The 12,673-nt window shown below is 43.7% G+C and overlaps 1 protein-coding gene across 5 annotated transcripts in view; it reads left to right on the top strand.

Moving 5' to 3' along the window:
- SIAH1 (siah E3 ubiquitin protein ligase 1) overlaps positions 1–12,673 on the top strand; it is an 83,377-nt gene that overhangs the window by 46,642 nt on the left and 24,062 nt on the right. The window contains exon 1 of one of the 5 annotated variants that reach the window (XM_042969181.1): positions 5,573–5,650. The exons of the other annotated variants lie outside the window; for them this stretch is intronic. The gene's annotated coding sequence lies outside the window, so the exon portion shown is untranslated. Of the gene's footprint in view, positions 1–5,572; positions 5,651–12,673 lie in introns of those variants that run through there. 5 annotated transcript variants of the gene reach the window in all.

Here is a 12,673-nt window from a genome sequence, read left to right as displayed (position 1 = left end):
TGGATCGTTGGAAATGACTATGTGTGTACTGGGGGTGGGGGGAGCAGTGAGGGTGGGCAGGATTTATAGCAAAAGCCTCAGGACGTATACTAGTTGCATTTCAATGATTTAAAGACTGACCTTTGGAAAATAATTGTTAATATCATGTTCTCCCACAGACCACCAGGTGCATACAGGCCCGCAAGATTTTCTAGCTTCTTGCAAAATTTATTGACTAGCTTGTAATCTTTTTCCTGAAGAAATAGATTAAATGCAAGGAGAAAGAAGTTGTGGGCTAATGCGTTTTCTGATCATTTGGGCTTTCTCGAAGTTTCTACAGTTAGTCCCAGTCACCTTTTTAGACATTCATGGTGTATCTCCAATTTCTTCTCTACCATGTTTGGCAGAATTCGTTTTGGATGCTGTTTAATACAGTCACTAACCCCAGACAGAGAATGACTTGCAACAGGTGTGTCTGATAAAGAAAACATTGTTTCTGCTCTGCTTCAGGCATGTCTGACATGTTGGGGACCTGCTTTCCTTTGCAAAGCTGATAGGAATCTATTTGGGAGGGAGGAGTGCCTCCCAGTTTCAGGCCAGAAAGCCTCTCCGTTTGGCTAGCAGCAGAGTTAAGCTTGGAAGGAAATGCTAACATGTCTTCAGAGCTATCCTGAAGGAGCTAAGCTGAATGATAAATGGGTATTGATGGTCTAACATAAGAGGAGTTAGCAGTCATTTCCTGGGCAGGAGTTCTCTATGACTGCCTGGAAGCAAACAGGCCATCAGTGATTACGGAGTGATGGGTTTGGTCGTGTGAACTGGTCCATAGTAAAACAACTGTATTGACAACTTTGACATTATCTGAGATTGTGTATAATCCATGCAAAGGACAATTTGCTTTGACTACAGGACAGTCTGTATGCCTTGATATTAATGCATTCACCAAATTAGTCAGTGAACTAGTAGAGGCTTGATGGAAGAGAAATTTGAAATATGGGCCTTCTAAAAATTCAGGGATTGCAGAGACCTATTCAGAAATCCACTAATTAGAGCAGCACCACGCAAGGACTAAACAAAAGCAGGATTTGTGCTTTGGGAAAAGGGCAGTGGTGACTGGGGGGAGGGAGAGCTATGCTAAGAGAGACTAAGGCTTTGAGCTTTTGGGAGCATTTGGAAAGCTACTATAGCATTGCATTGTATTGGAGGGACGATATGGAGTATATCTGATAAATATATAACATATAATATAACACAAAATATTTGTAATTTGACTATATATAATTTGAACTCATGTTTCTTAAATTAAGTACACTGGTATGCCCAAAGATCTGGCTAGACAGATGTGTGCAAGTGCTTTTAATTAATAGAACCGTTTAAAAATAGTCATGTAAGGGAATGTGGGGTGAGGAAGAATGTGTGTGTATGTGTGTATTTTTGGAGAATTCCCACGTGAAAGAAATAATGATAGCTAATGGTGAACACGATTCAGTTGTTAAAAATCATGGACCAATGTAGTAAAACACTTTCTACCTATTCTACTTGCTCCTACTTCATCTCTTGGGTAGAATCTCACCAGGCATCATGAAAAGAACAATTGTCTTTGAGAAGATGCCAGTGAGTTGGTATCTGACCCATATTAAATATCAGGTTATTATGAGTTCATTTAAGATCCCAAAGTGTAGATGTGTCATCAGTGTCTTCTTTATCCATAAGTAGGAAAGAGGAAAGTCAAGTTGCTTAGTATCACCAGAGCAGTTACTAGGGGTCAGCTACAGGCCTAGCACTGTATGTTTCATTGGAGTAGATGGAATTACCATTTGATGTGATTTGAGGGGAACAGGATGTCTCCCTGCCTTGAAATATTTTCCCTGCATGGCCTGAAAATATTTAGCACTCATCCTGAAATACCATCAAGTAGAGCACTAGTGGGGTTGGCTTTACAGTTTACAAAATGATTTTCTACAGATTAGATGTCCTGGAAGGAGAGTTGTCTTTTTTTATTTTTTATTTATTTTTTAAAAATTTTGATACTGTAAGTAGACTTCACGTCCATTGCGGGGGCCCAACACGGGATTTGAACGCATGACCCAAGATCAAGACCTGAGCTGAGATCAAGAGTTGGAAGCTTGACCAACTGAGGCATCCAGGCACCCCTACAGTTGTCTTTTTATTCAGAAAAGGATGCCTAATTACTTCACAATTGAGCTATTTTCCTTCAAATGTTTAACATTGATAGTAGAGATGTTTGTGTCTCACCTATCAGCTATTCATACCTCCAATAGGAATGAACTAAATCAGATGGAGCCCCTCCTAGATCTGGTTAAGATTAGTACAGATGAAATTAATCAAATGAGATTAGTTTTGCATAACCAGGAAGCTGGAGAAGGAAGAAGTAATTTTGGCTCTTCTAGCTGAGAGCAGACACGATCAAAGCCAAGGAAAGCAAGTGCTAGAATTCCAGGGGCAGAGTTGCTTCTGAGTAGCTGAGGTAAAAGTTCCAACACTTTGAGATTGCTGTGTGGTGTCTCCAGGGAACGCTTTGTCCTGGGAACCCCTGTGGCTTAAAAGAGTCCACCAGCTAATAAGGTGACTTCCCTCCTGTCAGCAGTGGGCCAGGTGAGACTGCTATTTTCAGATGGACAAAATGCTGTTGGATAGGAGACTGGTCAGGGACATAAGGGGGCCAAAATTTGATTTTGGCAAAGCCGGGTGTTTGGAACTTTGGCAAGTTTCATATTGGCAAGTTTTCTTTGGTTAATGCCCATTGCACTGTTAGCACAGGCCAAGAGGTCCTGAGGAGCAATTCCCCAGTGTTGCTCCTCCCCCTTAGGGCCAGAAAGTGACTGCTTGCATCCTTTACAAACCAGTATGAAGCCACGTGACTATTCCCAACACATCACCTGTGAAAATGAAAAACTTGCCTCCAAGCTGCAGTGAAACTGAACTCTGTTGACCTTATAATAACTCCCCACCTCCAAAAAAATGTGAGAGGAAACTGCAGTTTAAATAATGTAAAATTATATTTTGTAGAAGTAATGTTGGGCTTCTATACGTACATATCTGGTATGGGATTGTATTAACAGACAATGTAGGCTAATTTATGGGCAATTGAAAGGATTTTAAGGGTTATTTTGATTACATATATTTTTCTTTATGGGTGGAATTTAGAACCTAATCCCAATAAGAAATGACACCTTGGCTCTTGGCTCTTCCTCACATCCTATCCTCACCTAAATCCAACTGATTTCACTCCAGATCCAACTGTCTCTTGAACACCCTCCTGAACATGTTCTTTGCCATCTTTTGGTTCAGGCCTTCATTTCTTTCTTAGACAGATGTGTTCTCCCTGGTCAGCCTTCACTCATTTTGGCCAATCTCCTTAGTTGAGCCCTACATCCCTATCATGTTCAGTTCTGGACATACCATTCTTTTTTGTGATTATGGCTTCCCATATGTTACCCTAGCTTGGAAGGCCTTTTCCATCTTCCTCTGGACAACTCTTACCCTTTAGCCAAAGCCCAGTTCCAACTTTATCCCTCAGTAAATCCTTTCTTGGCCTCACCAGTCTGAGAAGTATTGTCTATTACATAATTTGGATACCTTGGCCCACAAAGCCAAGATCTGTCCTGATCTCATTGACTTCAGCATTGTCTATACCACATACCCATGACTTGTGCCCTCTCAGTCCCTTCTCCATCCCTCCAAGGAAAAAAAAAACCCACAGTGGAGATTGTTTTTCAGTTCCTGCAACTGGGCAGGCTTCTTAGCATGCAAGGCTTTCTGCTGAAATGCTTTTCTCCTTTTCAAGTCTTCCAGTTACCCCACAATGTGGTTAATTCCTTCTAAAACTTCTGTTCTAACTCAATCACCTATCCTATATTATCTATCTGGCCTGTTATGTATCTTCTTGGCATCAGATACCTTTTTATTTCTTTTGTAACATTTTCCACAGTCCTAGTGATATATTTGTGAGATTAATATTTGTGTACCTCATTAGATTGTATGCACTCCATGAATGCAGGGCTAGTGTCTCTATTCTCAGAACTATTCCACTGCATGTCATTGATGGAATGAGTGATTGAAGAATAAATGAGTTAATGTCTTCCTGACTAGGTAAGCTCCATGCATGTCCAAGCACAGTGTATGACAGAACATATTAAAATCACTATGTAAATACTTATTGTTGAATAAATGAATGATATAACATATCAATAACTGCACATAACTCAACCAGAGTTCTTCATCTGACTTTTGGGCTTTGGGGACAAGCATAACAGAAGTATATTAGTATTATAGCTTGCAGCTAAGAACATGCGGTCTTTTACTTTCCCAACCTCAAGAAACACTGGATGTGATAATGGTTCCATAGAAAGAGAGCAGCCATAAGTATTAGGTTGAAAACAGAAGTAGAGGTATCAACACACAACAGTCTACAAATTTGTTGAGGGATGCCAGAAATTAGCAGCTTGCATCAGTACCTAAAATAACTGTGTCTTTGGCTTTCGATCTGAAACTTTCAGTTTGTTCTCAGTAGAGTGATTGCATAAAAACTTACCATTCCCAAAGCTTTCCTACTGGTGAGGAGTTTGGAGATAATGGGGAGACTACTCCCTGGATATTTTCTAATACCCCATGTAAAAAGTACCTTCTTAGTTTTCGTATAGAACAGTATTTTTATGGAGCATCTTACATGGAAACCCAGTTTGTAAATGTCTCAGACACTGGTGTTTGCTCAGATATATGCATTGTACCCATCAAAGAACTGTTAATGACTTTTCATTTTTTATTTAAAAAGAAATGCAGTCCCATGAGTGGGACTTCCAGATGAGCAGACACATGGGGAAAGGCGTGCTTTCCACACTACCCACTTTTCAGCTAAAATAAGCCTTTGAAACTCATCCGGGTTTTGCTGAAGAGCTGCTCAAACCAAAGGGAGGGGCTTGGACTTCGTGTTTAGGGGTGGGGTCCCGGTCGGTGGGCGCCGCAGCCGGCTTCTTTTCCTTTGGCAAAGAGTGGAGTTGGGAAGGGTCGGTGGAGGCACTGCGTGAAACCAGCAAACCCGACAGGAGGGGCGGTAAATAGGGGCGAGGGTGCGGGACTACCCCTTGGGCTGCGCGCGAAACAAAGCCCCGCGGGGGACGCTCGACCACGCGGCAGGCAAGCGCTAGCTTCCTCCGGGCGGAGACGGTTGCGGGCGAGAGCGTGACGTGCCCGCGTTTGTCGGGCGCGAGCTGTTAGTAGCAGCAACGGTAACCGAGCAGCCAGAGCGCCAACCGCCACCCTCGGAGACCCGCACCACGATGCCCACGCAGCTCGCCGCCGGCCGGACGAGTGCCTCTGCGCCTGCGCGCCCGCGGGAAGCCCCGCCCCCTCCGGGCTGCCGGCGCGCGGGGCCGCGCCTCCTCATGGCGGCCGCCGCAGTGTGTGGTATTTAGCGGGGGCGCGCGGCGGGCTCGAGGACGCGCGAAACGACGGCGGCGGCGGCGGCCAGGGGGGAGCCGGGACAGTCGTTGCGGGGCGCGCTCTCGAGCGGCGGCGGCGGCCCAGGGTGTCCCGTCGGTGCCGGCACGGGGAAGAGGCGGTGGCACTGCCCGCGGTGGCGGGAGTTCGCGGCGGCGACGGAGCGCGTTTGAGCCAGGACCGGGGTCCGAGGCGCGCTCTCCGCCCACAGGTAAGTGGGGCCCGGCCTGGAGGGAGGAGCCGGCCGCGAGGGGCTCTCCGGGAGGAGGACGCCCAGGCCCGGTAATGGCGGCGGGCGGGAAGGGCGGCGGGGCCGGGTCGCGCCACTCGGGCGGGGGCGCGGGTAGCCCCTGGCGCCGGGCGCCTTTGTCTCGGCCAGAGCCCGGTCGCTCGGCCGAGCGCCGCCCCCCGCCCCTCCCCTCCCCTGCTCGGCCCAGCCCGCCGTCGCGAGCCGGCTCGCCCCCGCCCCCGGCGCCCCGGGCCCGGCAGGCCCGCGGTGGGGGTCGGCCCCGCGCGGTCGGGCGAGGGCGGGGAAGGGCCTCCTGGCCGCCCGGCCCGGCCCCCCTGCTCCCGGGAGGCGGGCCTGGCGGGGGGAGGCGCCGGGCGCTCCCCGCGCCCCGGTGCCGGCCTTTGTTGTCAAGGGTCCCGGGGTGTGCGGCCAACATGGCGGAGGTCAGCTGAGTGCGGGCAGTGGCCGGCCCTTCGCTCCGGCCCCTCCCCGTGCCTCTCTGGGCCCGGGGGCCGGCCGGGGCGACTTGGCCGTCCTTGGCCTCCTCTGCCTGCCCGCGACCCCGGGAGCGGTCGTCCCCAATGGCGCTGCGTTCTTGCTCCCGCTCCCGGCCTGAGCCTTCATTGTGCGGTGGGAAGAATGCAGCCTCCTCCCTTGTTTATGTCTTTAGAGAGGAGATCGCGTGAACGGCTTGCCAGGGAAGCCCTAGTTTTTATTGTAAACCTTGGTTTTCCTAGGCTTCATTTTTCGGGTAGTTTGGGGGCCTTTCTTGAGTCTCTGAGATTATAACTTAGGAATGTGGGAAACCTGGGCCACAGTGTTGCGTAGGTTTTTCTTTTCTCCATTCCTGGAAAGATTCAGAATTTGTTTGCTCTGACATCCAGAGAAGTCCCAGTTTGTGTGTTCAGAAAATCAGATTGTGTAGCTGATTTGTCAAAGTCACAGAAGCTGTGAGTCTGGATATAGGGCAGCGATCAGACTGCCTGTTCTAGCAGTTGAACATTTACCATTTCCAGATAAGCGGCTGTCAAGGGTAAATTGTTAACTCTTTAAAGCAGTTGAATGTTGGGAGCACAGACTCGGAAGTCGTACTCCCAGCTTTGGTTCCATCCTGTCCCACCCGTTTGTGACCTTGGGCAGGATGCTTAACCTCTCTGTGCTTGATTTTCCTTATCTGCAAAATGGGTGTAATGACAGTACGTACGTCCAGTAGGATTGTTGGGAGAGTTGATGAGATGATAATAGGTGAAGGGCTTAGAGCAGTGGGGTTAGTGGTTAATAAATGTTTGCTGCTTGGGTTCTTGTTCTTTAATAATTAATGAGTTCATTTTGGCATGATGGATATGTTGGAAGTACACAGACCAAAGTATGTGAGCTCACATTGTACGTTGTTAGTGCTTTGGTTTTTATTTTACTGCATTTTTTTAGTTGCACAAAATGAAAAGAGGTTTAGATAGTAAGTTGACAGGCACTCTGAGATAGTGGCATTTGGAAATTTATATAGTAAGGAATTTGGATAGGTCTTGTGTGGTCTGGAATTATAAAAAAAAAAACAAAGTGCTTAAGTGAGGTTTCCTTTTAGCACTTTCACATTTATGGATCAGTTCACTTCCAGGGACTTGTGTTAACTAACTTGGAAGAGTGGAATAACGAATCCTTTTCAATGTTAGGTGTCTATGGTGTTACCACCCCTTTTAGACATAAGGGAAGAGCAAAGGGTAGTATAGTTATAAATGTAATGGTCTGGGGGCGCCTGGGTGGCTCAGTCAGTTAAGTGTCCGACTTTGGCTCAGGTCATGATCTCAAGGTTCATGAGTTCCAGCCCCGTGTGGGGCTCTGTGCCGACAGCTCAGCCTGCTTCAGATTCAGTGTCTCCCTCTCTCTCTGCCCCTCCCCTACTCACTCTGTCTCTCTCAAAAATAAATAAAGATTTAAAAAAATTTTTTTTAAAAATGTAATGGTCTGGTAATTTTATCAGGGAAATAATGGTTCAAATTGTGGAGGAGAGGATATTGGTAGCTGTTGGGAGAACTTTATTTGAGACTTAAAGTGGATTATACAAATTGTGTAATTTTTCATTCTGGAAATTACAGAAACTTGTGATTTGGAATGGTTAAGTGTCAACCCTAAAGTTAGTTTTGCCAAAATCTTTTCTTAGATATATTATAGAATTGGTTCAGGTGCTCCCTGTTGGGATCTTTTCAGCATAATTTAGTAACATTTATTAATATTTCAAACTGAAGTACAGTATAATTAATAGATGTTGAACTTTTCAGGATAAGTAGTACACAAACTACAAATTCAGAAACAAACTTAATTCACTTTGTTCTTTCTGAGCTTTGGGAAGCTCTTACAAACCTGATGTAGAGCAATATTCTTTAATTTCTGTAATTATATTATAATTAGGCTAAAGTTAATTGGTATTACAAAGGAAATATTTAGCCAAGACAGCAGTGACATAATGTGAAGACTAGGATTTTATTTTCAGTATATACGGTGTTCTGAAAACAAGTCTTACATAACCCTGCAAAGTGACCCCTTAAATTGTGTTTTAAAGCTTTGATTTATTCAGTTTCCAAAAGATTGGAGGTTTTTCTTTTTTTGCTTAAAGAGATGTTACGGACTTTTGGTTATGATTATGGAATTTCTGTACACATGTTGTAAATGTGTAAATTCTGAATATTTTTGATATACACCACCTTACAAATAAAATCAATATATGAAAGCCTAAGACTTCCCATCCCACCCTGCCTCCCTTCTTCCCCCCAAAACCAACTGGAGTTAATTTTTTCACTTTATAATAGTATGATCCTTAATCATTTCTTTTAAATAGTGTTTTTTCTAATGCCCTTTAAATTATTTGGTTTTCCATGGCTGTGGCTATAGTTATTAGAGCACCTGATGCATAAGGGCAAAATTGTGTTTTGTATTCCTATCTCCTCAGTGCCTAACACTCAATACTTATTTGTTTCCTGACTTACTCCTATCTATAATGCTGATAACCCATGTATTATCCTCTTGCCTGCAGGTAATTTTTTTAAATGAATTTTTTTTAGAGCAGTTTTGCTTTCAGAGCAAAATTGAATAGAAGGTACAGAGATTTCCCATATTCACCCAGCCCCAGTGATATCCTTCCCCATTATCAACATCCACCACCAGAATGGTATATTTGTTACAATATGATCTACCTACATTGGCACATCATTATCACCCAAAGTCCATGGTTCAGTCTTGGTGTTCTGTATTAGGAGTTTTGACAGATGTATACTGAGTGCTGTGTATTCACCACTGTAGTGTACAGAAGAACAGTTTCTTTGCCCTAAAAATCCTCTCTGCTCCACCCACTCATTCATCCCTCCCCCAGGCTGATCTTTTTACTGTCTCCATAGTTTTGCCTTTTCCAGAATGTTGTATAATTGGAATCATACAGCATGTAGCCTTTTCAGATTGGCTTCTTTCACTTGGTAGGATGCATTGAAGGTTCTTCCATGTCTTTTCATGGCTTGATAGCTCAGTTCTTTTTAGCACTAAATAATATTCACCGTCTGGTTGTACCACTTTATCCATTCACCTACCAGAGGACAACATCTTGGTTGATTGCAAATTTTGGCATTTATGAATAAAGCTGCTATAAACACCCTGTCAACTCCTTTGGGTAAATAGTAAGCCACAGGATTGCTGAATCTTATGGTAAGAGTATGTTTAGTTTTGTAAGAAACCTCCAAAGTGCCTTTTATAGTTGCATTTCCACCAGCAGTGAATGAGAGTTCCTGTTGCTCCACATGCCCACCAGCATTTGGCGGTGTTGGTGTTCTGCATTTTGGCTATTCTCCTAGATGTGTAGTGGTATCATCTTGTTCTGATTTGCATTTCCCTGATGACCAGTGATGTGGAGCACCTTTTCATATGCCCATTTGCCATCTGTATATCTTTGGTTAGGTGTCTCTTAAGGTATTTGGCCCGTTTTTAGTTGGGGTTGTTAGTTTTATTGTTGAGTTTCAAGAGTTCTTTGTGTATTTTGGGTAACAGTCCTTTATCAGAGAAATCTTTTACAAATATTTTCTCCTAATCTGCGGTTTTTCTTCCTATTCTCTTGACAGTGTCTTTCCCTTCAGGTCATTTTCCACTTTTATGTACCAAGGTATACTTAAAATTTACATGTCGAAAAGTAAAACCTTTATTATTTCCAACTGTCCAAGGCTCTTACCCCATATATTCAGTTAGTCTTAAGGTCCTGACTTTTCTGCCATCTGGTTATCTCAAATATGGCATTGCTTCTCTCACTCATTTTCACATTTGCATTCAAGTCTTCTACCTTCCACGTGCTCTGTCTGCATTTGGTCTTTGCCTCTTCCCTTCAGTTCTTCCTATTGTAGTTTAAGAGAGCTTTCTAATGTAGGTGACTTACAAGAACTTCAGTATAAAGTCCAAAATTCCTTGATGGATGATAGTCAGTACACAGCCTTTCCTGAGTTTGCTCTGGGTACTTCCCTGCCATTTGCAATTATATACTCTCTCCCTGCTAAAGTGTGTAATCTCAGCCTAGACATCACTTAGCTGAGACACTGTTCCTGGACTTCCCCCCCCTGAGTTGGGTGTCCTTTCTTTGTGTTCCCATAGCACTCTCTGCTTTGCTCCACTCTAACAAGTATCCCTCTGAACTGTAAGTGTTCTGTACTACTTTGCTCCCCAATAGACTGTAATCTCTGTGAGGACTTGGTCTTCATCACCCTTGTTTGTCTAGAGTTTAGCATTGTCTCTGACATGTAGTTGGTGCTCAGTAAATATTTATCGAATGACTGATAAACTAATACCTCACACTGTTCTTAAAATGTGCTAGAGCCATATCCTCCAACATTTCCTCTCGCCCTACCTGGTCAAGCTGGATTCTTTTTGTTTCTTGAACGCTTTCTGTACTTTAAAGCTCTGTGCCTTAGCTGATGATTGTACTTAATCTCTCGAATGTCTACCTGTGCAGCTTTGGACAGATGATTTAAACTCTCCAAGCCTTAGTTTTCATTAGCATGTGAACAGCCAATTAAGCACATTGCTGCTTCCCCCATCCCAGATATCCTAGTACTAGAGTGGCAGTATAGTTGAAGGGTTAAGGAGATAGGGCTCTGAAGAATCAGACCTGGATATGTCTCTAGACTCTGTCACTTACTAGTTGTGTTTGTGACTCTAACCTCCATGAGAGCAGGGACACTGCCTACTTTTGTACCTTAAAAGCACATTGCCTATCCATAGAAAGTGCTTAAATAATAAAAAAAAAAAAAAAAAAGTTTTTGAGTAAGTTACTTAATTTCTCTAAATATTACCATTTACATTCTAGTGAGGGAATAAACAGAATTACAGATTGTGATATGTAAAGATCTTCCTCCACTTACTATGGGGTTATGTCCTGATAAACTCTTTGCAAATTGAAATTGTTGTTAAGTTGAAAACACATTTAATACAGCTAATCTACTGAACATCATAGTTTAGCCTAGCCTACCTTGAACATGCTGAGAACACTTACATTAGCCTGCTGTTGGGCAAAATCATCTAACACAAAGCTTATTTTATAATAAGGTGTTGAATATTTCATGTAGTTTATTGAATACTGTACTGAAAGTGAAAAACAGTAGTTATAGGTGTATTGATTGTTTATCCTCCCAATTGCCTGCTGACTGGGTGCTATGGCTTGCTGCTGCTGCTTAGCATCATGAGAGGGTATCATACTGCACATTGATAGCCTGGGAAAAGATCACAATTCAAAATTCAAAGTATAGCATATCGCTTTTCCACCATCATAAAGTGAAAAATCATAAGGAAAACCATTGTAAGTTGGGGTCCATCTGTACTATAAAGGAGTTAAAAGTGCTGAAGTAAAAAATAATGGCGGTAGGAGGGACACCTGCTGTCAAAAGTGGTGACATTTAAGCTATGATACAAGCTAGCTCTTTGAAGGAGGGAAGGGAGAACCTCTCAGAATGAAGGAGAAGCAGAGGTAAAGGCCCAGATGCTGGAATGAGCATGTACTTACTGTTCTAGAAGTTGAGGGAAAAGGGTGTTCACGGAGCAAACAGATGATGGGGAGAGATGGCCAGGGATCAGATCCTGCAGAGTCAAAGCAAGGAATGTGAGTTTTATTTTAGGGGTACTGGGAAGCCATCAGAAGGATTTAAGTAAAGGAGTAGTATAATTCACTTCTAACTTTTAAGATAGCTTTAGCTGTTGTTTGGAGAATTGATTGGTCAGACAGACCCTTTCTTTATGACCTGGATTAAGGTGATGGCAGTGAAGATGAAGAGAAGTGGATGGATTTGAGATCTATTTGGGAGACAGAATTAACAGGATTTGTTGATGGATTAGATGTGAGAGGTGAGGGAAGGAAGGAATTAGGTGGTTTCTGGCTTGAGCTGCTGTGTGGAACATGGTGCTGTTTACCAATATGGGAAAGACTAAAGGAGGGGATGGGACAGAAGGATAGCAATAAAATTCAAAGTTGTGATACGTTGGATTTGAGGTTCTCTATGAGACATCTAGAATGATTCGGTGCGGTGGAAGGGATATCAGGGGGATGTGGTCTTACAGAAGCCAGATGGGAAATATTAGAGCATGTTTAGGTGTTAGGGGGATGGTCTGGTAGCAAAAGAGGGAGGAATTGATGTAAGAGGAAGGGATAATAGAAGGGGTGTGAAGTCTGAGTAGGTGAAGGGATAATAGGGTGTGAAGTCTTGAGTACGTGAGAGGACAGACCCAAGTGCAGGGTCACTTTATTCTAATGTGAGAGAAGGAGGTGGTAAATCATTATTTGATGGCTTCTCTGGTATTTTCTGAAGGAAACATGGGTGAAGCCATCAGTTGAGAGTATTTGTAGTTAGTGAATACCAGATGGTGGTAGGTTAAAGGTGTAATAGAGAAAGACATATTGAGAAACTGAGCAGACGGAAAGAGAGGAGAGATGCTGTGATCTATTAGCTAGTGAGAATGCCTGATGCTGTTTCAGTAGATTCTAGGAGA

This window comes from Panthera tigris, chromosome E2 (genome assembly GCF_018350195.1).
Source record: "Panthera tigris isolate Pti1 chromosome E2, P.tigris_Pti1_mat1.1, whole genome shotgun sequence".
Lineage (NCBI taxonomy): Eukaryota > Metazoa > Chordata > Mammalia > Carnivora > Felidae > Panthera > Panthera tigris.
Note: the sequence above shows the minus strand (reverse complement) of the source record. Positions and strands in the feature narration are given on the sequence as shown.